The sequence below is a fragment of the Myotis daubentonii genome, chromosome 2 (assembly GCF_963259705.1).
Source record: "Myotis daubentonii chromosome 2, mMyoDau2.1, whole genome shotgun sequence".
Classification (NCBI taxonomy): domain Eukaryota; kingdom Metazoa; phylum Chordata; class Mammalia; order Chiroptera; family Vespertilionidae; genus Myotis; species Myotis daubentonii.
The window spans coordinates 213,590,978-213,616,119 of NC_081841.1; the positions used below are offsets into that span (position 1 = coordinate 213,590,978).

At 45.5% G+C, this 25,142-nt stretch overlaps 1 protein-coding gene across 12 annotated transcripts in view; it reads left to right on the forward strand.

The window, feature by feature from the left end:
• Window positions 1-25,142, forward strand: part of SORBS2 (sorbin and SH3 domain containing 2) — a 165,355-nt gene that overhangs the window by 12,579 nt on the left and 127,634 nt on the right. For 2 of the 12 annotated variants that reach the window (XM_059685643.1, XM_059685646.1), the window contains exon 2: window positions 22,856-22,911. The exons of the other annotated variants lie outside the window; for them this stretch is intronic. The gene's annotated coding sequence lies outside the window, so the exon portion shown is untranslated. The remainder of the gene's footprint in view (window positions 1-22,855; window positions 22,912-25,142) is intronic. 12 annotated transcript variants of the gene reach the window in all.

Sequence of the window (25,142 nt, forward strand, 5' to 3'; positions counted from 1 at the left end):
GTCATGCAGCCATGGTCCTCCAATCTCTGATTACTCCTGAATTCCACTTACAGGTGCCTTTCTTTGCTTGACTTTAGTGCTATTCCCTTGGGTTCTGTCCCTCTTATTTAATCTCCCCAGAGTTTTCTCTTGACAATAATCCCCAAATCTGTCTGTATCCCTGATCTCTCAGGAGTTTCAGACACATTTCCAAGTAACTGGTAAACATCTCATTTGAATGTGTGCCACGTACCTCAGACTCAATAGGTCTAAAACTCGTCTTCCAACTCCCAAGCTGCTCTTCTTTCCCAGGGCTATATCTTAATAACTGTGCCACCCAGTTATTCAGGATTAGAATTTTGAGCATTCAAATTGTAGACATACCCACGTAGTCACTACTCATTGATTCTACCTGCCCACATATCTTTAATATCCATCACTGGCCTAGCTAAATAGACTGTGGCAACCTTCTTGATTCGGATTTCTCAATAGTGTCCTGACCACTATTTACGTTCATTCTCTCTGCCATCCAATGTCATCCCTTGAGGCCAGAATTATTTCACCAAAACAAACGGGCTTTGCATGTGGCCTTCCCATCTCCCAAACTCCATATCCTACAGCGACTACATTCACTTGGCTTTCTCTTCAGAACCTAGAAAGACGACCATGCCAATCAAAGGAAGTAAGTTCAGTTCACGCTTTAAGCATAAATAGCCCTGTGTTTTTCCACATAAAAGGCAGAGGTGGCAAGTGTTCCAGATTCAATAATAAGGAAAGGGTGGGGCTCGTTGTACCAGGCATAGAATAGAGATCCAATGTCATCCTGGTACTTACCTCAAAGAGCCCTTTTCCTCATACTCTCTGCCTGTTTCACTGCCATTGAGTACTGATAGGATGGTTGTAGACAATAGCTAAATGATAAATGTTTTGTTATCATGTCAGCATGCAGAGTTTTAAACCACCAACTCCATATGATGCATATGTGATAGTGAAAGGAGTCTTTAAGAAATCAATGACTGAAGCTACATAAAATTAGATCCTTATGACAAGATTTCATTCAATGAATATGAAATTGCTTCAGACATTAAAAGTCATTTTCCTGTGGACACTCAAAACAGTATTTGGTCTTACTATTAAAGTCTTAATTTCCTTCCTTTCTAATTTATAGGTAAGATCATTTGCCTTAAATATAAGCACAGCCAAGTGGTAAGTGTACCAACCTATCATGTGCAGTAAAAATACAGAACAAGGTATGGAATCACAGCATAAAGGTCCCATTCATTGAATTACAGTATTACTATAATTAAAGTAAATGTAATTTTATCTGATATGAAGGAGGAGATTCTAAATACCAATCCTCAGGATCTTTTAACATTAATGGCATCCTTGATCTTCATGTCATTTAATCAGTAATCATTTGTTGAGTCTGCTCCATGCTGTGACCTGACCTCTGGGCGGTCAGTCACCGGGGACCACTAGTCTTTCCCCCCTCACGGAGCTTATAGTGCAGTGAGAGACAGTTACTGGAAGGTAGTTGCCCGAGTAGCCACATAATTAAACTTGCAATAGAGCTATGATAGAAAGATGCAGGAGGGGATGAGCAGAACCTACAATTTTGAGAACCAAAGGTCAATGACAACACAACTTCAACTGAAGAACTTGGGGTGGGAATGGGAGGAGGCATTGCACTACACTGAGAATGACAGCCCCTTTGGTCAGTAGCTGAGTGTGAAAAATAAAGAGATATGGCCAGAACTTCTCCAAAAACAGATACACCAGTTATCACCATGAGCAGCCACTCCCTAAATACAAGTGAACTTATGTAATGGCCTTTGTCTCTTGGGGAAAGTATCTTTAGAACGACAGCTAGCTATACTAGTATATATAAATTCCCCATGGATTATAGAGATAGTGTTGTATTTGCACCTATCTAAATATTGAAGGAGTTTGATTTCTGAAAGATGTACGAAAGATGAATGTGACTCTGAGAAAACTTTATTTGAGCTTTGAGTAAGGGTTTTCAAGATAAACATCCAGGAAACGTCTAACAGAGGGATATTGAAGGAAAGTTTCTCAATGAATAAAGACCTTACTGATTGCGGAGTATTTTGACATATGTTCGGGTGTTTGCTCTGAAGCATGCAAGGAGTTAAAGGTAAAAGAAAATGTTTAAAGGTTCCTTCCTCACTTTGAACTACAGTTCAAAGAAATACCTAATTTTGATGTAAAAGATATATTTATTTTATCAACCAATGCAAATGTGTATGTGTATATTTCTGTGTGTGTGTGTGTGTGTGTGTGTGTGTGTGTGTGTGTAAATGAAACTTTATGGTTAGTGTTATATCTGTTCATTTTTATTATCTTACTTGAGATAGCAATAATTTAAAAATATATTTTCTGCTTTAATAGTATGATAACAACTTCTTCAGAGTAAGGTTGGCAACGATTTTTTCTTCTGCTCCTTATACTCATTCAGATTTTTGAAATCAGCAACAAGATTGATTTTAAGGATAGCAAAGTTTTCAAATAAAATGTCTGCTGCAACTAAAAAGAGAGAGATGTTGGTTTTGATGCGTTACACTTTTTTATTTTTCTGGATATGTACATGGCAATTTATGAATTACCATTTAGAGCTCAAGAGTTTCTGCACCACCGGTCTTATTGTGTAAACCAGGGGTCCTCAAACTTTTTAAACAGGGGGCCAGTTCACTGTCCCTCAGACCATTGGAGGGCCAGACTATAGTTTAAAAAAAAAACTATGAACAAATTCCTATGCAAACAGCGGCAGCAAAAACACCCAGCAGGCCCGATAAATGTTTTTGGCTGTCCGCATGTGGCCCGCGGGCCATAGTTTGAGGACCCCTGGTGTAAACAATCACATGCCTTGATGTCAGCAACGCTATGAATAGCAGCCTCTACACAACCTGAGATATATCACAAATGGAAGCCATTGACCTCTATGTCAGCAATCTCCAGCAGGTTCCCTTTGTCACACTCCATCACATCCGTGGGCCAACCAATGTGTATAGGCTACTACTGGAAAGTAGCTCCTATCAGAGTACAATAAGACAATCACCATTATAGAGATTGTTTTTAAAAACGTATGCTTGATCTTTACCACCCGACTGTAGAGACCTAACTGGCGTGGAAGCAGATGTTTTAAGGGCTGGAAATAGCTGAACTAATTCATACACTTGTCTCTGTGATACGTTATACAATACGGAGCTATTCTATACCAAATAAGTTTCTCTGTGCTAGCCTATTGTGCCCCTGTGTCGATTATGTTACCTTGAAGGATATAGTGGTTTAATTTCCAAGGACTCAGAATAGTAACTGTAAAATACAATTGTGATGTTGGTACAAAGCCAGTGACATTAAAGATAAATACTGTTTTCATTTCTTGAAATTATTTTATAAAAGCGCTGGTGTCTGAAGTCTCTTGAATGTCAAGGGAACAATGAAAAGGAACATTACCAAAAATCTCTAAAAGTTAGAATGTACAATTAAAGACTCAAATTTGACATGAGGCTGAGTTGTGTGTTTTTTGTGACTCAGAAATCAAAATTTGAAAAAGCAGTCGGGTTTTTTGCCCTGCTTTGCCTTCTTCACATTGATGAATTTCCTGTCTCACTTCTGAGGCGAATTATGAAATGACAACAGAATCCATCAGATGTTTCTTTTTATAAAAATCACATTTCCCGAAGGGGGCATTGTATGATCTAAATATCTTATGTCATCATAGAAGCCACCGAAGTCCAGAAAAGTGAACTAAACTTGACAATATTTTAAAGGTTTCTAATAGAAGATCAGGTCCCCTGAAGAGTGAGCTTCCTGCTTCTCCAGGCAGTTCACTGAGAAAACCAGCCCAAAGGTAAAGAAACAGAAACTGTCTTCAGGCTCCAGCCCTGAGCAGGACTTGAGTTTTGGATAACATGGATAGATGCAGATAGAATGAGCTGCCTAGAACAGGACTTGAGGTTTTTTTGTTTGTTTGTTTTTAATATTTTTATTGATTTCAAAGAGGAAGGGAGAGGGAGAGAGAGAGAGAAACATCAATGATGAGAGAGAATCATTGATTGGCTGCCTCCTGCTCGCCCCCAGGAATCGAACCTGGTACCCTTCAGTCCACAGGCTGACACTCTATCCACTGAGCCAAACCAGCCAGGGCCGGACTTGAGTTTTGAATGATAGAGATGGATATTGATAGAATGAGCTGCCTAGAACCAGGACTCTAGAATAGAAGAGTGCACTTTGTGCAATATTCTCTTTTTCAGAAATTGACTGCCTAGGTTTTTGGAAAACATCATTAAAAATCCATGTAAAGTAAACAGCAAGATTATATGTACTGTATGTTTATGCTGCAACTGAGGGGAAAATTTTAGTTTGATTTGCGGTGACTTTGAATCTGACAGAGCTACGTGTTCTCATGTGAATAGTGATTTTTGATGGCATGAACAAAATAGCAGTCAAGCGCTGGACTGAGATGGTCTTGTGTTGAGCAGCTTCTATTTGAAGTTCTTGAAACATGCTCTCTCCAGGAAGCTGTACACGAAGGTCAGCCGATTTAACTCCTGTTCTGCCAACCACCCATCTAAATAACTTGCACACAATTGAAACTCCTGAATGTCTTCATTGGTTTCACATCAAGCTGCCTTGATTACATGGTTGCTTTAAAACTAATGTTGGTAAAAACCTGGGACTTTTTCTTTTGCATTTTAATCACCATCAGATAATATACTAATATTTACTTCAGATCTGTCTTCTGACATTGACAATTAAATTTGTTCTTATAATAAATGTGATTCCCTATGAGACCAGGATAAGTGAGATGAAGGGAATGAATGATTTTTGACCCCAAGTGATGTGATATGAGGACTGAGAAGCCATTTCCTTCTTCACAAGTAGAAGGAAAGGTCTTGAAAGAATGAATACCATGGTTGTTCTTCTTAGTCCCAAAAGGTGTTGATGGCGAGTTCTGCGTAAAATGATGTTTGCTGAATGAAAAGAAGGCCAAAATGAGTCCGTTAGCCTTTGTGATTCAAGTTGGTGGCTGCTCTAGCCCCTGCTTTTAACAGTCAAATCTGGTTTTCCAAGACTCGTTGCTGCTTCCAAGCTTTGTGAGCATTTTCTTTATCTATTTTTTTTTTCTATGAGCATTTTTGTCCTGCTGTTTCCTTCTGCTGATGTCCACCAGTAAAAGTATGGCTGCATTATTCAGGACCTGCTGTTTAGACCAAATTTCAAGTTGTGTATCTTATGATGAGAAAACTGTCTTCCATGTCAAACTTTGGTGCCTATTACATTCTTGTACTTTTCCTTTTTAATACTTTAGAGGAGCCAACTTCTGGTAGAATCTAAGGATAGTGGAATCTGCAGTCTCATTCCAGGTGACGGTGACTCTTCCCCGTGTTAAGACAAAGATGCAGGTGACACTAATCAAATCTTTTCCTTGAATTTGATGTGATTGCTATGGGAAGCAAGACTGTCCGTCTCAAAGGGTGAAGAGCAGATTGCTTGGAGAGCCTACAGGGTGGTCTGGGCATAACTGACCAGATCAGCTCCTGAATAGCTGCTTGGGACAGAGGTCCCCTCACCCCACCCTCACCTCACCCGCACTGGTAGTTTATTTTGTGTTAAGCCACTAAAACTGGGGGGATGTGGATTACAGACATTGGCCGACCTTACACAGTTGGTGAAACTATAGAGCCCCGTGATTCTATAATGTAATATGTCAACGCATCTTAATAGATTTTGTGATTACATGTGGGATATTTTTCTCAAGGGTAAGTTTTTGAAAAGTTAAGTAATTTTAAAAACTCAGATCCAATGGTGCCATGATTTTAAAATAAGACAAAAACATCATAGAATTTAACTTTTTCATTTTAAAGTATTTAAGTTATATAATGTCTTCTGGATAAGGCTGATTAAATAATTCTCCCACCTAAAAGGAGAAATTATTCTATCAAAACTGAAGAATGCACAAGACATTACTTTAATTCCCCCAAATTAAACTGTTATCCTTTTCACTTTACCTGAGAGGAGCATTTTTTATAAATTATCTTTAAAAATACACTTGAACTTGTCAAATTTCAAATCAGTACCCCCAATTAAAATTTGCCAGATTAAAGTTTTAGAGAGCATATTTTACCTGAACTCCTCAGTGAATTAAAATAAATTAAAAGAAATTTTGTTACGAAGTACATCATATTGAATCACTATGCAATTTATAATTCTCCTGATAATGACTGTGTGTGTGTGTTTTATCACAACCTGTCTTTTAAAGAGCCTTCCTGACGATTCTTCATCACCCTTACATGACTTAGGGAAGTGAAGAATGTTATTGGTGGCGAGTAAATGGCTGTGGTTGTATAAACATCCCCTCTCCCTTTGTATATGTGGTCAGTGTCCTACAAAAGCATAGTGGATACAGAATAAAAATTCATTCATTAGGTCAAATTAGGATCAAGTACTTATCATGCACCAGTAGCTGCGCTAAGTGTACTTCCCAGGATGGAAATTGCTTGTGGCTAATGTGCTGTCCAACCCAGGACACACTGGCAGCTGCATTCACTGGTTCTGAGATCAGTTCTGATGTCTTTCATCTCAGTCGCTGCTCTCTGTATGTGGCGGAGGTTCCCCCTCTTATTCTACTAATAAATGTGGCTCATTGATGCCATTTGAAAGATCACATATTTTGGAGAACAGACATGCAGTATTTTCTTGTCTGATAAACTTCTATTCATTACCTCAAAAATGATACAGATTCTCCAGGATATGCACTTTGTCAGGGCTAAATGGGTCAGAAGTCATTAGCTGTTTGGGAAGACAAGTGGGAAATGGGCCCATTAGCCGGGTTTAATTAAGTTGTCACCTCCTTCCATCTTTTTTTGAAGGCAATTTGCCACTTGTTATATTTTAATTCCTTCTGACAAGGACAACACTCAGCATACCATTGCTTTCCATTGGCATGATTTGGACAGAGTATTTTTGTGTGTGTTTTTTTTAAGTGATGAAGCTGAATATATTCATTTAAACATCTGTTGCAGTAGCTATTTATATTAAAGAATTCTAACCACAATAATTGTTGCTTCAATTCATGTTTAGGAAATGCTCAGTGTTCACAATCGTCAGTGACACAGTGCCATCATGTAGCTAAGTAATGTAGTTTATTTTAAGATAGTGTCCTGCTTTCACTGAATCCTCTAGGTTAGGTTTCTCAGTCTTGGCACTGTTAACATTTGGGGCCAGATCATTCTGTGTTGTGAGGGACTCTCCTGCCTCCTGCCCGCTGTGGGATGTTTAGCTGCATCCCTGCTCGGTACCCACTGGGTACAAGTTAGCATCCTTCCCTGCTCCCCCCACTCCCACTGTGACAATCAAAATGTCTCCAGATTGTCACGTGGTCCCTGGGGAACAAAACTGCCATGGCCTTAAATAATAAAATATCCCTAAGTTTCAAAGTGATTTTGCTCGTGTGTAGATACTGACGCTAGTAGAAAGCCTTCCCCCAAAGCATCCTGGACTCGTCCCAATTGTTCCTGCGCCAGAGCCTCTCATGGGGAATGTCCAGCATCTAACCTTGGCTTCTTTTCTCCCTGTTTTTATTCCCTCTGCGCTCAGACGTCCCTTCCTCTTCCATGCATATGTACATGGACACACACACACACACACACACACACACACACACACTGTCTCTGTTGTGGTCAATATGTATCGAGTGCGTTCAAAGAGCTTCAACCATATTCTAGGACAGCTGGGCAGCTGCCTCTCCTGCTCCCCGGTCCACCCTCCTTGAACTTGGTCAGAGGTTGACTTTGCCTCAGGTTTGCCTCGTTCTTGCCCCTGTGCCACCTAATTTAACAAAATGTCAAAAGTGATTGCTGACCTCTACTCATCTCACTTTCCCCCCGGAGCCTGTCTCATCGCAGTTTTCCCTTGGTCTTCTGGTCCCAATTCTCCTCACCCGCTCCTACCCCCATACTCACCCTGCCACAAGTAGTTCATTTCCCCTCCCCCTACCTCAGGCTAATAGGAAAGTTTATGGGTCTCTCTTTTCTGAACTCAGGCAGTAGTGAGAGCTAACAGCATTCCTTTAGCAATTAATTGAAGTGCCATGTTATATAACAAGTCCTCTATGATTCGTTTGAGCCCTTGTTTCAGTCTTGTATCATGAACTTCTCATCTGGTATGTCTTGTCTCCCCAAACAAGGCTCTACACTTTTTGAGACAGAAACCATGTTGTAAACTTTTTGGCGTCCCTTGAAGTGCCTTATAGATAATGGGAATTTGGTTGCTACTTGCTCTTATTATTTGAATTTCAACAGTCAAGAAGAGGAAGAGAGAGAAATGATATCAAAAGGGAAAAACAGAGAAAGAAATAAGTGCTCCTACGTAGCTTGTAGTCTACCCCCAAGTTCCAAAAGGTAAGTGAAAACCAGAAAGTAAAACAAACAGCCCCATGTTCTCTCCCAAATTCACTATGGCTCTTGAGCACCACTGTCTGCTGGGCCAAGAGGGAGCATTTAATCTCCAGTGAGCAACTGACCGGGAAATGCGGCTGAGGGTGCTTTTCGGGATTTTGCAATTAGTGAATTTATGTAACTTGCAAAGAGTGCACCAAGTTTCTCTGTAAACTTCAATAAAGATCAAGGGTTGGGGACTCCAGGCAGCCACTGTTCTGATTCGTTCTGCCACCTGCCTGGGTCAGAACAGGCTGATCAACTTAGCTATTGTTATGATAGGGCACATGATGCTATTGAATTTGGGAGACTCTTTTCAAATACAGGGTGGGGCAAAAGTAAGTTTATTACAGTTGTGAGTACACGAAACACAGTTTATTCTTGTAGCGTGATTTATTAGTTATTGTATTTTCCATATGAACAACTGCAAACCTACTCTTGCTACCCCTGTATATGATTTGAGGGGTATAGATTCTGGATGTGGGTGGCACTAAGTTCTCAATGTTGTCCAGTGGGGAAGAGACAATACTGTTGGAATTATGAGGCAATTTAACCCCCCAGCTTAGTGGTGATAAAATTAAATAGGACTTTAGGATTTGTACATATTTGATATACACAGTTGACACTTAAAATGATGCTTTGTGTCATCTTTCTAGTTTATGCATGGGAGACAGCTTCAGAGGAGTTAAATATCTTGCTCTAAGTCTCATGTCTAGTGAGTGGCAGAGCAGGGATTCTAACCCAGGTGTGTGTGACACGCAACATCTGGGATTGGCCACTACAACACAGGGGATCAATATATCTGCATGTGTCCATTCAAGTGGTCACATTTGACACGTGTACCATTTCCCCAATGACTAGACTTAGCAACCAGGCCGACCAGTGTTTGTAGACAGAAAAAGAAGCCATAGCACCCTGCCTGGGCAGCAGGTGAGCAACGGTCCCCAGAGAATAACGTCTAACCTTTGGTTTATACGAGTTTCATGGGTAGACACTTGAGGCGTATAGTTTCTTTTTAGTTGCTGTGTTAAGGGCTTTGGTCTCCATCTCTGCATTTGTTTTGCCTACAGGGGCCACTAGAAGTCTTCTATTAGATCTGCAAACTGCCGGCAAACCAGCCTGCTCTGGCCCATTCTGCTCTGGCCTCCGCAGCATCTCCAAAATTATCCCTCAGCTGTCCACACATACATTGAACTAAGTGTTCTTCACAGTTTTGTTCCTCCATACATTTCTGCTAGCCTAAAAGTCCACATGCCCTGCAGTTGGTTGCACAATTTACCACATTTGTCCCTGTAACTGGGAGCCAGACTGGCCAGGAATCAGAGGCCCCTGCCACCGATTAATTGATACATAATCAGCTCTGGTATCCAGTCCCTCCAAGATTTCAGGTGCAAACTGTCTTTCTTTTTTTATTTCTTGTTGTTCTTGCTCAAGGCTGACTCTCAGTGGGATATCAAGAAAGCAGGATGCTCAAAGCAATTATATCCTCTCTGACAGTGCCTGCTGCTCCCAGAGGTGGCTCAGGGCAGGGGCAAGGCCTGGGGTTGCCCTTGGCAACAACGCCCGGCCTTCTTGCTGCTGTCTGTGGCTCTGGCAGCAGTCCCGGTCCCTGGTCCCCTGCAGTTTGCAGTAGCCTCTCACTGGCTGCCCCAGGCGTCTCTCCTTCTCAGATGGCCTGCCGTGCTCCTGCCCCGGAAGGCTGGGTGGCTCAGTGTGCTCCCACGGCACCCCCTCCAGAAGTCAGCTAGTGGCAATGTGGTCCCCAGTGGTGGTTGTGCAATTCCATGGCTCTCACAAGGACCTGCTTTTAAGAGGGTCTTGCTCGAAGTTTCCTAGATGTGCTTTAAATAAAAACAAGCCATAACCGCAGCAAGCCGAGCCGTATTCTTCAATGCCGTGTAGGCCACTGCCCGCCGCCCTTCGAGAAAGACGTCCTTGCTTACGTTTCTCTAGCTTCTTCCTCCCGTTTTCTCCCAAGAATTTGTAGGTGGAGCCCTTTGCTGTTCAGGTGGAAAGATGCTTCTTCATGCAGAAGGGCACAGGCACTCAGCAATAAACTCGACTCCAGAAACAGCCCAGGGAAATCTCTCGTTGCCGAAGATGAAATGTAAACCAGCTCTACTAAGCACAATTTAGCTCTCATTTTTCAAACAAACAGGCGAAGAAGCTCAGTGACAAAAATCTAATTGGATGGGAAAATTATTCTGAAGTGGTTTAACAAATCAACTTGATTTACCCCCCAAATGTCACTGATGTCAAACTGTGGATACAAAATCCATAATAAATCCCTCAGTAGCTCTGATCACCATTCCCCCTACTTCAAACCCCAGAAACAGATGAAACAGGGGAGGATAAGATTGACGGACACTAAACTCTGAATGTGTTTTCCAGAACAAAACACATAAATCAAAGCCTGATTCAAAAAGCTCCCCTGAAAGACTGAGCCTACTCGGTGAAACCGTGGCTGGGGGAGGTTCCTGAAAACCTGCCTTGCTCCCAGGAACCCCGCTGCTCAGCCTGTGATCCTGCACATTGGCTTCCTTAGAGCCCAGTCCTCACTGACAAGGCCCCGGTCATGCATCTGGATGACCTATGGTTACATGCTAACCTCCTAGTTCCATAGTGTCGCCAAGAGCAATCCTCTCCGCTTCAGATGGACCACCCCAGAACCCACAAAATATGCCTCGAGTCTTACACAGCTTAGACCTCCCCAGGGAGAAATGCAAGATCTCTGGTCCAGGAGGTGGCAAGGTACACCTTTCACAGCTCCAGGCACAGAGCAGTGCATGCTGGGAGGGGACAAGGAGAAGCCACTGCCCCATCACCTGGGGGTCTGGCTCACTGACGGGCGGAGGTGGGGACCGCAGTGGGACAGACTTGGAAGCTCTAGCTGTCTCCGAGAGAAGACCAAGTGCCCTCTTGTCTACAGTGTTCCAGCCGAGAGAGGTCAGGCACCCCGAGCTCACTGCCCGTGACCTAGCACCTTCCAGTCCTCCCCAGTCAGCCCATTGAAGCCTGTGTGAGCTTGCATTCAAGCATCTGCTACTAAATTCAAATTACTGCCTCCCCAAAAGCTGCACCTCTTGTTTGTAGCTTAAAGCTGCAGGCCGCAGCCAGGTTAGGGGCAGTCTGGCTGGTGGGGAGGAGAGTGTCCTCAGAATGTGGTGTTTCTCGCAGAGCTGACCCCACACAGGAATCTGTGACCCTCTGTCAGTCCAGGATGAGTTCAGCTTGTCAGGTGGCTTGTGGCCATCTGTCCCCTCCTGTAGCCACTGCCTCCATTCCCACTTAAGTCTAATCAAATACAAGAGGCCATGTGGGTCCACAGGACTCCATCATGCTTCTGAAAGACAACCCTAAAACCATGGTGACGGTGATGTCACAGAGGACTTTCCAGAAACCACTCAAGGTCTGGATCATGTCACTAGGGAACCAACTTTCTATAACTTTCCAAGCCACTTCAGCGTAGAGGAAACATTCTCTCCTAGAAATCTGGCCAAAAGGTGACGCTGATGAAAAGTCACTTGCTCCCTTCCCTCCCCCTCCCGCCTCCAAGTGTCTGTCATTTTGATTCCTCCTGTGACATCTCCTGCTGCCTTTTCCATAGTCTACAGTGTAGGAAGATATAGTTGAGGTTTTGCTGATGAGGGGAGGGGACAAAGATAAGACCAGGAAGACGTATGTGTGGCAGCTGGGGCTGCCCACTTCTCAGGAAGGGCCAAGGGCAGCAAGAGTCCTGGCAGGAGACAATTCACTATAGACATCGAGGACATAGGCTTACATCAGACACTCTTCAGGCTGCCTGAGTTGGCATCTTCAGATTGTGTGTGTGTGTGTGGTGAGGGGGTAGTATATGCTTAAAATTAAGACACACCAGCAAAGAGAAGCAAAAAGAGAAATGCTACCTGTCTGTTGCTACTTTGCTTTTTACCTATGAAAATAAATTCTCCCCAAGTCTTAATTCTCTACCAAATATAATGTGATCAGAGTCATACACTGATTGATTAATATGAAAAACTGGATCCAATACCCACCAGGAGTCCCTGGGACCCTGGAAAAGGCTGCATGGATCTACTGACTGTGTTTCCAAATCCTGTGGGAAGGCAGGAACTTGGACAATGGGGATCTGGGTCTGAAACCACCAGCACTCACAGGATCACAGTGCATAGTGATAATGATAACAGCATCCAGCCCATGAACTTTTAGGAAACAGAAGTGGGAGACAGAATAACAAAAAATAAATAAAAAAGGAGGAGAGGAGAAGGGTGGAGTGGGGGGAAGGAGGAGAAGAAGTAAATACAATGAATTTTAAGTTTGCCTTGTCCAACCACTCATTTGATACCTGAACCCTGCCTCACACAGAATTTGTGGGAGTGGAGAGGAAAATGCAGAGTAGTGATTGGAGTGTAAAGAGAAGCAACCAAGTTCTAAACTAGTGGGCGTGTATGTCCTGAAAGGAGGTGTCAATCCTCGCAGATCACATCCTCGGGAGTGGAAGGCAATGTGGAATAAAGGACTACATGGCTCCTCCTGGCAGGAGACTGCTTGACGGAGGGAGGATTGGTCCTGTTCCCCACCATCCTGGGAGCAGCCAGGGGCAAGGGGAGCTGTCCTTGCGCAGTCCACAGCTCTCAGGCGTGGGTGGGTCTGCAAGGAAGAGGAGGAGCTACAACACTGGGTTTTCTGGCGGTGCCAACATTTAGGCAGGTCAGGTGACTCAGCAACGGCAAATTTCCTCTAAGCAGCATGTGACACTAGCCCACCTCACTAGGATGCTACAAAAATAATCATACATGGAAATGATTGTAAAAATAAGGTAACCTAAAAGGGGCGGTGAAACCCCAATCTTCCCCACCGCCCGATCTTGCGATCTCAGGTTCAGATCAAGGGTGCCTAGGTGGGTGGGTGGAAATGAGATCCCTGTCAGGGCACTGGAGCTGAGAGCGACCACGCCCAAGGGCTCCGGGCTGCTCGTCCCTGCTCTCTGAGTAAGGAGGGCACTGACTCACGCTGAGGGCCCTGCAGCTGCATGGCGCTGTCAGACGGCAGGCACATAGGTAGGAACTCTGTAAGTACATGTTCCCAATTGTGCAATGTCACCTCAAGGTCGAGGATTAGAAACAATCAGAATCAACTTCAGGCCAGGGGCATAAATGATTTTAGCAAAGACTCCTCTTTCTTGACATCCTTACATTTTCTTTCCCTTTCACTCCAGCAGGTACATCTTTATTTCCGATGTGTAAACCTTCCCTAAAAGCTCATTGTTGTTACAATAACAGCTAGCAAGGTGAGTGGTTTAGGCGGGCTATCTTATTCAGTCTGCAAACTCCCTGAGGGCATGGACTCTTATCTTTTCTGGATTCCTGTTGCCTGGGAGATAGTGGTACTCAATAAATATCTGCTGAAGGAACTAGCAAACGCAGGAGGAGTGAAAGCAACTTATAAAGCAGGTACTGTTGTCCCCATTTTGCGATGTCCAAGATTAAGTGGCTGAGAGCAAAACGCAAAGCTGGCTGTCCATCCCCACAGCCCGGGCTCCTGGCCTGTACAGGAACCACCTTTACATAGGTCCGTGGGTTGGGTTGGGTTTTAGTTTTGTTTACTGACCGGCTCGAACGATAAAATTCTTTCAGGGTTGATTGGAACTCCACACCCAAACTCCCGGAGCCAGACCTGACTCCTGAGAACTAGAAATCAGTATCTTCAGCAATGGTGAGCAGAGAGAAGCCAGTAGGGCAGGTTAAATCAAAAATAGCGCAAGCAGCTGAGATACCAATCTCAGAGAGAGCAGGTGGGGGATCGGGAAGGGCCTCCGACCTCGGAGGGACTAGGGACCACATGGAACCGCAGGGACTGAGAAATGTGGGAGGTGAGAGGAAACGAACACAGACCAGGACCAGGTCGGGCGAGGAGACGAGCATCTGAGCAGCGGCCTCTGTGCAGGGCCAGGCTTTCACTTCGCTCCTGTGAGCGGGCCGTGTATGGGTTATGGCTGGGTTAGTCCAACCTAGTGGACCAGAAACAAGGAGACAATGAATACAAACATGTATTTTCAGATGACTTTGTGTAGACTCTAGGGCAGTGTCTACTCAGGGGCAGACACAAAAGCAAGGGTGCGCCTTAAAGGTGAGGAGGAGGGTAGGTCTCAGGCACAGTATCGGAAGCAGGGACGGCCCCAGAGAAGCAGAAGCGAAGGTCTTTTTCACGCATTTCTCTCTCTGCCTTTTTCCTTCTTGACTCCTCCTGTTCTCCTGCACCGCGTTAGTTTTCAGATGATGCTTCTCTTTAACGTCCTCGTGTCCGAGCCTGCGTTCTTATATTCTCAGACAGAGTACAGACACAGGTCCTCGTTTTGCAAGTTTTAGTTAGATTTTCTCTGCACAGGTTCGGACTCTGATTCTAAGCCACAGGACCTGTGGTGCTTATTTTGCATTTTGGCCTCTGAGCATCGTTCACGCTGCAGTGCAGACAGGTGACCTTCAAGGCTTTCTCTCACCGACTTCCAGCTCCGCTGCCCTGATGCCGAAGCCACAGGTCATTCTTTTGTGGGAAATCACCTTTTTTTGCAAAAGCAAAGAGAAAAACCCAAGCACCATAAATAACTTGCGCACTGCACAGCGATACTCCATAGGCTGAGGTTTCTGTGACAGCTCACATCTAGCGTGTGCCCAGCTCTGCCATTGATGCGAGTGCAGCAGGACCCAGAGCAGGTGAGGACACTGGGCACGTGGGCCTGCCGGCCAGCACAGGTGAAGCCCAAGTTCAGTGTCTAGACAAGACCACCCCTTCGCTGTGCTCCAGGCCTGTCGAAGCCACAGGCAGACTTGTATTTCTGCCGAGGGCTCCGGTTTTCCGTCATCTATTTTTTATAGCACTGATACTAACCCAATTGCAGCGGATGAAGGGTATTATTTCTGGCTCGGGTGCATCGCGGTGCTGATTTGCTGGTCCTAGGAGGCAGGCTCACTGTGCTGGGTTTCATCCATCCTCTACCATGGCAGACCTGGTGCCACAAAACGTAAGTGTTCTGAGATGCTTGACATTTCAAAATGTAAATGCCTGCATCCCCATGCGCGCGCGGGGGAATGGGCCTGTGCTAATGAGCTGGGAGAGGGATGGGAATGCTATTGGGTCTGACTTGGGCAGGATGGCAGTGGGCTGAAGGCAATGCAACAATCTGCTACTTCCTCCAGTGCCTGGTTCCTTGGTATGTCATTACTTTTGGAGGGAATCTTGGTTTATTCTGAGGCAACTTGGTGGCATTTCAGAGTCATATTGTCCTGTGCTCTTTCTGAGATGCTTCCGTGTCCTCATCTTTATGTGCTCTCCAAATATAATAGGCTTGTGTTTTGAGATTTTTAAAAAGAGTGACAAAGATTTGCAAGCCAGGAAGTTTAGAGGGAATCATTTATAAAGGAACAAAGATCCCCCATCCCAATCTCACACACACACACACACACACACACACACACACCACTTTAGATACACACACACACACAACTTTACACACGGAGATTTTAAAACTTAACCAGCTAACTAGTAATAACGCCATATGTCAGCTTAGAATGCTTTTTGTTTATAGTGGGTTTACTTACAATGACTCATTCAATATCAACCACCGATGACCATTCAAGTTACCCAATGCTAAGCTTTGAATGCACTGGGCTATTAGTGACTTTATGAGGGCTAATGCCTCACAGTATGTTCCCCTGTGACTATTAACCACGTTCGAGTTGTACAGCTAATACTGCTTCTTCAAGCCTGATACCGTTCTGTCCTGTATTCTCCACTCTATGACTGTTTATTAGCTTTTTGACTTTGTGAATGTGATTGCCGTTTTGTAGCTGGTAAAAAAAGAACATACCAAACCAACTCCTGACAAATTGCTATTTTTCAGTGTTCCTATGCGTCTTGCTTCACCTCACAGCGAGATCAGTAGGACACCAGCAATGGAAGCCAGCCAGCTCTGGGCTGCATTATTCACTTTCTATGAGGCTTGGCGGCTAATTGGCACGTTCACACTTATTGAATGCTAGAGTTCCCGAAGCCCTGACAGCCAGCCCTCCAATTCCAGCTCAATATGCAAACAGAGAATGGAAACCTGAGGGTTCCCTTGCACTGGCTCCATTTCCGAGGTATTACTTTGGTCAAAGACAGAAGTTAGTTCTTGTTCAATGCTTTCTAGTAAAAGGGGAGAGGCAGAGGGCAGTGGGAGGAAAAGCAGAATGGAGACTGTTGTAAAACAAGCCTGAACTTTCCACTGAGAGTCACAAAAAGAGTTCAAAGGCCAAATATTTAATCAAATGTAATTTAAGAGGCCATGTCAAGTAAGGACCCTTCCTCAGCCCCACTGGTGGATGCTTCAGATGCTTTTTCTATATAAAGAAATGTTTGATCTGATAGCGCAGGGGGCATTTTTATGTCCCAGAAAAAAAAATTATCATTCTTAGCAAAGAAGAAATCCCGGACATGTAGCCAGATATGGGAACAAATATTTAAGGGGTAACATTTTTTGGCACGGAACAGAAAGAAAAGAGTTTTTTTCTAAAACACTTGGCAGGGTACAAAGCTTCAGTATGTCTCTAAGCGCAGTTGCAAAACCCTGAGGCGTGTTTTGCTGTTTCTGTCAGGGAAGAAGGAAGAAACCTGGGCTGGGCTGGACTGGCCTCCGGGCCCATCACTACCCTCCCCACGGACCTCATTTAAATGAGCTCAGCCCCTCTCCGAAGGCCCAGTCTGTCCTCTGCTCCGCACCAAAATGAAACATGTGGCGTTCCCAGAAAGAGCTGAACACAGCCAATTTCTCAGGAAATATTTGAATGACCCCAGAGGTGAACAGCACAATCACTTACATGAAAATCGCCTAGAATGTGAGTAACGTGTCCCAGGGTCAGCAGATATCTGCGTCTGCTAAAAGCTGCCCACGGAGGAGCCGCCTGCTTGCTTGAGGCGTGGAGGCAGATATTAGAGAAGGAATGGAAATCACAAAAACCTCCTGCCCGCCCCTCCAGTTCTGTGGGTTCTTCCTCTCACACTTCCCAGCTGGTAGCTACGTGCGTTGTAGGTTGTGTTTTGCTTCTCCCTCTGGGTTTCATTGATGGTGGTTGGCGACGAGTGGCTGGTCCTTCAAACCAGAAGCCACTGAGCTTCTTTCTGTCCCCTGTTTGGATCAACAGCGTGTGTTCTGTACACTGCGTCGGGAGGGAAAGGTTTGTTTATTGCAGGAAGCTTCACTGTGTTACTACATTTTCCCCCTTCCTTTTCCCTTGGAGCTCCGCAGGAGGCCGAGGCCTTTAGAGCGCGGGCAGGACCCGATTTTGCAGAGATGTGGCTTTCTGGGTGGGAAGGTCCTTTAGCTCCTCACCTGCCCTTCCACTGTGCGATATGCCAGTCCTCATGCAGGTGCCCTCCCTTCTCCGATGCTGGGGCCACACAGAAGCACCTAAGCATCCCACGTGGGATTTAGGAGGAGGACCTCTGGGCTGTCTGGGGGCTGACAGACCAGCTACCTTTCGAGATGACAGTGTTTTCAATTGTTTTTTTAAGGCTGGGAATCCCCTTCTCTCTCCATCCCCCTTTTCCCAAGAAAATTTCATTTCCTTCGAATCGCACCTCTGTTGTCAGCACAGGTTTGCCTACAGGGTCCAGCCATTCCAGGGCCTTGGGTTCGGAAGGAGCAGACCCAGTCTGGACTGATTGAGAAAAGAGGAGATCCGACACCCATAATCCCAGTGTCCTCTCCCTGCCCTGGCTCCCGCCAGGCCTGGAGTGGACAGCAGGCTGGACAGAGGCTGCTTTCCATACCAAACCCCTCTAAGCCCCAGACCTGAGACTTGAAAGCAGGAGAAAGTCTAAGTGCCAAGTCAGAACACCCACTGGAAAATCAACCTCTCCTTCTCTCTTGCCCCGAAAAAACAGTGAAAGCAGCAGTGTTTTCAGAGCACTTCAGTGACCACTGAAAAGGGAGAAACTGTGAGCCACCTCGATGCCAGTGAATGTCTTCCGTTCTTACCTCGGTCACTGTTCTTAGTAAAGGAGGTTAGAAGCTCAGATTAGTAGATGTTGCTAACAGACACCCAGGGCTCAGAGGCTTCATTCTCCCTCACTGGACCTGCTCCCCTGGAGTGAAAATGTTGGCGATGGGGACAGGGGGGAATTCTGCCAGGAGGTTGGCATTGGTAAGGAAAATGGGGCAGGCTCCCTGGCTGGGGCATCTTTCAATTCACTTCAACGTGGACGACCAGCCCCTGATCCCAGTCTCTGCCCAGAGGGAGCTGCTGTGGATGACTCCTTTAGTTGGTTTGCTGTTCTTTTTGCTCTGCAGGCAGCTGTGGGTCGCGTAGGTGGCAAACAGGAACGAATGAATCTTGAGCGTGGTCTTGGAGTTGTGGGGGTTCAGAGCTAGTCACCCCAGGGTGTGCTTCTGTGGTATGCTGATTGTTTTTGAGCTAAAGGCAATTTCAGGTTCAGGCCCAAGAGAAACTCCTGCCCCTCCCTCTAACTACCTAGAAGAACCTGGACCAGGGGCCTCGCCCATAATAAGAGATGATCAGAGATAACCTCATTTGACCTATCCAGAGGGCAGGACAAACTTCTATTTACTAAGCATCTTATCATCCTGCGGTGAAGCCCCTAAGGCATCTGCCTCCTCCCTCGCTCAGGATGCCTTCCATCCCTCAGTCCCCCTCTCTGCCTCGGAACCTCTCATGGATGTGGGGTCTCTGACTCTCACGTGCATGTGGGCTTCCCATACATACATACATACGTGAGTATTAAACTTGGTGATTTTCGCTTGCAATCTGCCTCATGTCCACTGGGTTATTAGACCAGACAGAGAACCTTGAGGGTAGAGGGAGGTTTGTTCCTCCCCCACGAGCACGCTTGGGTTTCGGTGGTTTGTGTCAGAGTGGCCCTGGGCTCAGCCAGTGGCGAGGACCACCCCAGAGTCCTCCACATGCATATGGGGCCTGGGCCTAATCCAGCATCGGCTCCATGGGGGAAGGCCTGCTGTCGGGGAAGCCTCCTTTTCAGACTGTTACAGTTGTACAAGCGGAAACTAACACTGTGGTCCTTAATGTCATGGGCTTCAGCCTCTCCTTAAAAACTCTTTCCCACCCTTCTCTCTCCCCGGTCCTAGGTCCGCTCAGTAACCTCCAGGATACCCCATTTCTTTGTGAACAGACAGCTTTTACCTTAAGGGTCCTGGGGCGCCCTCAGACCAGCGGAGACTTTCGCAGGGGAGGAAGAAATAATTTCCCCTCTACCTTTCTGCGTTCTTAGCTGAGGCCCCTGTCATAAAAGACACATTAACAAGAGAAAACCAAAAGGAAGTTTATTAGCACAGATACCTCATCTGTACATGGGAGAGACCCGGAGAAAAATGAGTAACTCCTCAGGTGGCTAAGAATTCAGGCTGCAAACCCACCTTCCTAGGGAACTGGGCAGGGGATGTGGGCCTCTCGGGCCAGAGGAAATGGTTTTCAGGACAGATGAATGGCCCTTAGGAGAACAGGGGGGAGGTGTGATGGCTTGTGAGAGTGTGTCTGAGGGTGGTGTGGACATCTAGTCTCCTCTTCTGTGGTAAGAGTCAGTCCTCCCTGGTAGATGAAACTCCCCCCAAAATGAATGACAGTTGAGTTTCTCTTAGAGGTTCTGTCTTTAGGCAGATAGGGGAGCTCAGAGGAAGCCTCTCCCTGAGTTGCTAATTTTCAAGTGTCTACATGTCAAAATAGTCAATATTGACCAGAGTGGCATATTTTGGGGTGTCATGTCCTGAACTCCTGCACTCATATTTTGGGGTGACATATTCTCTTATCCTTCACTTTCAAACGTGGGCATCAATTTGGCATTTATTCAATCCTCTGATTGCCTTAGTTGCAAAGCATACTTTTTTTTAATTTGGCACAAGCCTAGACGTGCACTGTGACACCTGCGTGGAGGTTAGTGGTTAGTCATTTTGAAGGATGAAACAACTACAATTAAACTGAGTTTGCTTCTTCTTTGACTCAGTAGCCGAGCACGCAGGAAGCCATAATGAGCAAACTATTGGGGATCATTACAAAGGGGCACTTTTACCATAGCCATGGCCATGGCCATGGCCATAGCAGAGTGTGTCTGAGCACTGATGCCAGGGCCCGGCCACTGTGTGGAGGCCCTGCCCGTCACCCAGGCCTGGGGAACTGGCACCTGTCAGTGGCCCCACCTGGTATGATTGGGAGGATTACCTGAGCTAATATAAAAGCTGAAAAGAGCTTGGCATACAGTAAGCATGGTAAGTGTTGGCTGCAGTAAATCCTACAGCTGTATTGCAGGGAGCTTGGCAACACTGGCACTGTATTAAAATTTAAATTCTAAGTATTTTCTGAGATATTTTTTAATTACAACTGCTAAATAATCTAGGCTTCATCAAGGCATATGCACAGAATTTTAGTTATCTGAAGGGAAACATTTATTTTGATCCATCATTGACAATGGGGACAAAAGCGCGCGCGCGCACACACACACACACACACACACACACACACACAGGAATATAGACCAGAAACAGCAATTTAACTAAAATTTAACCAAAGCAGATACATTTGAATGAAGACTTGGAGAGATTTTGTGCGAGTGTGCGTGTGTGTGCAATTTTCCTTTTTCTCCTTGTCGTCAGAATAGTTCCATTTAGAAAACACTCCCTTCCCAAATTCGCAGATATCTGCAAATAGTGTTCTGCCCAGAAGGGACAGAACAGCTAACCATGCGTCATTTAAAGCAAATTGCCCACGATGTCAAAGTGGGGTATTTATTGCTGTTGGGGGATTGACTTATCTGCAGAAACACATAGTGCTTCTCTCCGTGAAATCAGGGTCATCCCTTGAAATGCGATGACCAGGCATCTGCCTCAGGAAGGGATGCGAGGGTCTCCGAGGAGCTCCCACCGACCCCCATGCAGCCCCCACGTCCTATCACCCTCACTCCTCCCTGCTCTGAAATGCCTGCCCCTGGGGTCCATCCCGTGCTTAGAAAAGACAAGTGTCTCACTTAAAATACCATGTTCCCGAGGGAACAGAGTGTGCTCGGTCTCCTGCACACTGTAGGGCCTGGACAGTCCGCTGCTGCACCCCTTCAGTTGCTAGAGCAGACCCCAAAGGTGACTCGTTTGTGGAAAGAGTCTGGGCAACCAAGATTCAAGCTGCAGAGAGAGAGGGGGGATCAAGAGCTGGTGCAAATGTTCAGGGAAGAGTCTTTGAGGAGGGGGAACCTGAGGAGGGGTCTCCTTACATAGGAACTGGCTTTGGGTGGAGAGAGGATAGCGGAGGTCTCAGTGGGGAACAGGAGGGGGTGAGAGAGCCGACCTCATTGGGCAGGAAATGGCTTGCTCCCTCTTGGACTTTAGATCCCTCCCTCTTCCATTCTGCTCCACACAGACGTGGAAAGAACTAGAAAAGCACAGAGCCGGTGGGAACGGCAGGAATGACGTGTATTAGCACTAGGGTCCTCGCCATACTGCGCGCTTCCATCCTCCTCAGTGCTGATCAGCGGTGATGGAGCTTCATTAGAGAATGTTCGTTTCAAATAAAGGGGCAAGGAAAGTGGAAATTAGTCAGCAAACCCGGCCGGGGCGGCCACAGCCACACTGCCTATTCACCCCCACCTAGAACCAACCCTGGGTAAAACAGTCACGGTATACCCCTCTCCACAGCATTACAATGGCTCGCGGTCTCTTACAAACTAAAGCTATGGCAAGTACATGGTGGGCAGAGGTAGGTTTACTCTGAGTAGGCGAAACCGGGGTTTATTTTGTATTATTATTTATGAATGAGTGTATTATTTATTTGTACACAACTGTAAACCTACTTTTGCCTACCCTGTATTTGCAGTTTCCTTTTCATAGATTTTTCCTGATAAGTAGGTGTCAAACCTTGTAAAGAAAAAAGCATCATATATATATGATGGTAATTTTTTTTTAATCTTTAAATTCTTTATTAGTTAAGGAATTACAAATGTGTCCTCACCCCCCCCCCCCCATTAACTCCCATCGTCCCCGCCCCCCCACTCATGCTCTCATCCCCCTGTTGTCCATGTCCATTGGTTTGGCTTATATGCATGCATACAAGTCCTTTGGTTGATCTCTTCCCCTTACCCCCGCCCTCCCCTATTTTCCCTCTGGGGATTAATAGTCTGATTGCTGTTTCTCTGTCTTTGGATCTGTCCCTGTTCATCAGTCTATGTTGTTCTCTATATTCCACAAATGAGTGAGATCATGTGGTATTTATCTTTCTCTGACTGGCTTATTTCACTTAGCATAATGCTCTCCAGTTCCATATGATGGGAAATATACATTTTCTCAGTTTGGTTGCACGACTGTTGTGGTTGCTTTGCGATTGTGGGCAGATGCCACCCACATACTCACTGTGCCATTTCTTTTCTAGAGCCAGAATAGGACAGACTCATATACCATTGTGATCTGGGTGCACTTCTTCAGAAGGTACGCTCGCTGCACGCACGGGGAAGGGCGCTGGGCTGGGGCTGACAGGCCAGGAGATCTGCATGCATTTTAACTATGGCTCGCAGGGAAGGGAAGGGAAGGGAACGATTGGCAATCGGAGTATGCGTGCCTGTGCTCTGGCCTCTCCTTGGCATTCATGCCACTGTGGTACCAGCAGAATTTCCACCTGGGGATTCTGCAGAGACACCCTGGATTGAAGCTGATTGAAAGAAGGCTGTGTGTGTGTGTGTGGGGGGGGGGGGTAGTTGGAGTCAGAGGAAAGAGGCAGGCGAAAGGGATCTCAAGGCAACACAAGTTTTTCCTTGCAGAATGGTTGTCCTGGGATTCTTTACTCTGCCTTATTTCACAGTGAAATATATTGCTGGGGGGTCCTAGGAACACTGTGAGGAAACTGTAACTGAACCCCTCACTTGTCCTAAAAATCCTTCCTCCTGCTTCTGAGGCACAGCCATTCCCCACAGCGCCCCCTTGCTGTGGGGATGCCTCTTGCTCACGGACGCTTCACAGCCACACGCACTATTGAGATGATCTTCCCAGGGCGTGCGTTTGTCTGAAGCCGCTGTCCCCTGGGTTGCTCTGCCTTTGGAGAGCTGCAGCATGTCATGCGTTATTTACTCCCACACAAATAATTCACAAGGTCACCGTCTCCACTGAACTTTCCACTTTCTACTGATATATTAGTTTTAAAAGGAAAATTTTGACTTCCTTAATTGTAAATGGGGTTTTAAATGGGCATATTTTTCAAGAAAGAGGATAAGATATCAGGGCACAGTTGTCAGGTTGTGTAATTGATCAGCCACAGTAATGATCTGTGATACTTTCAATCCTCCATCTGCACACTGATTTGACTGTATATCTAGAAAGGGACGGAGACCAAGACAGAGATAGAGAAAGAGACACACAGAGAGAGTCCACTTTCTAAAAGCCCATGCCTGGTCATTACGGCAGACCAGACGTCACGTAAGGACAGAGGATCCGACTGGAAATGTAAATACCGAGAGGCTTAGTGAGGTGCGGCAGTGCAAGGACATTTTATAAATATTTTGATAAGTAGATACAAAGGAAAGTGATGAACGAGGCGGCTATGTTGCATTAGGTTGTGTTCACAGCCAGCGGAAATTCCTCATTTGCATCAGCCAGAGGGGCTGCTTTCTGTTTGGAGCTCTAGTTCAATCCCAGTGCCTCCCGGTCAGGTGGGCACCTAGAGCCTCTGGACTTGAATCTGAACTTTCACTGAAGCAAGTTCTATGCATCATTGATGAAGGGAAGGATTGAAGTTTCCCACTGGGACTGAGTTTTCTTAAAAAGCCATTGAAAGAGTATGGATACCAGACCAAAAGAAAAACATGCAAAATAGTGAGCGGCAAGAGTCATTTGTTCCTTAATTCAGCGGTCGCCAACTGGTGTTCTGTGGACCACTGGGGGTCTGTGAGGTCCAAAAGGTTGGCGACCGCTATCCTAATTGAAGAAAAGTACTAAATGACCTGTTTAGTAGTTTCTCTAGGAAGAATGCTCGCTAAGCAGATGACATCGATTTAAATATATATATATATATATATCAGTATACCATTTTATCAGTAACTGGCCTTTGGGTAGAACACTGATCTGCAGGTAAGTCAGAATAAAGCCCCTTGCAGGTATCACATGGATACTGTTCACCTGTCCCAGAGGTGGGGCTGCACTTAAAGCCTGGATATGCACAAATCCCAGGACTCCGGGGGCAGCGCCTGAGCTGAGCACACTGGCCACTGCGGCAAGGGCCTGCTCCCACAGCCCCACAGCTGTTCACACCAGGACTCTCTGACTGTCCTTTCTCAGAGGAACTAAAAAAAACCCCACTCAAAACGCTTGTCAGAAATACTGAGTCATCAGTCTTCTTTCATCAAATGCATATGTTGCCTTTATTTTGGGAGATTCGTAAGTGCTGAAACATGACTTGGTAAAGTTTCTCGGGTGTCCTGACAGTCCCTGTGAGTGGGAGAAGGCATGTTTCACACAAAAAAGAAAAGGAGGTGATTTTTACAAAAATTCAACCCACCCTTGAGATGATAAACATTTGGAGATATTTCTCTCCTGCATTTTTTTTTTAATTTATAGTAACCGTTTTAAAAAACAAAATCAGAATTACACTGTCTCTATTGATATTTTCCTTGTACTTTATTGTTTTGAGAATGTTTTTTCATATCATTAAGCATTCTTTAAGAATGTAA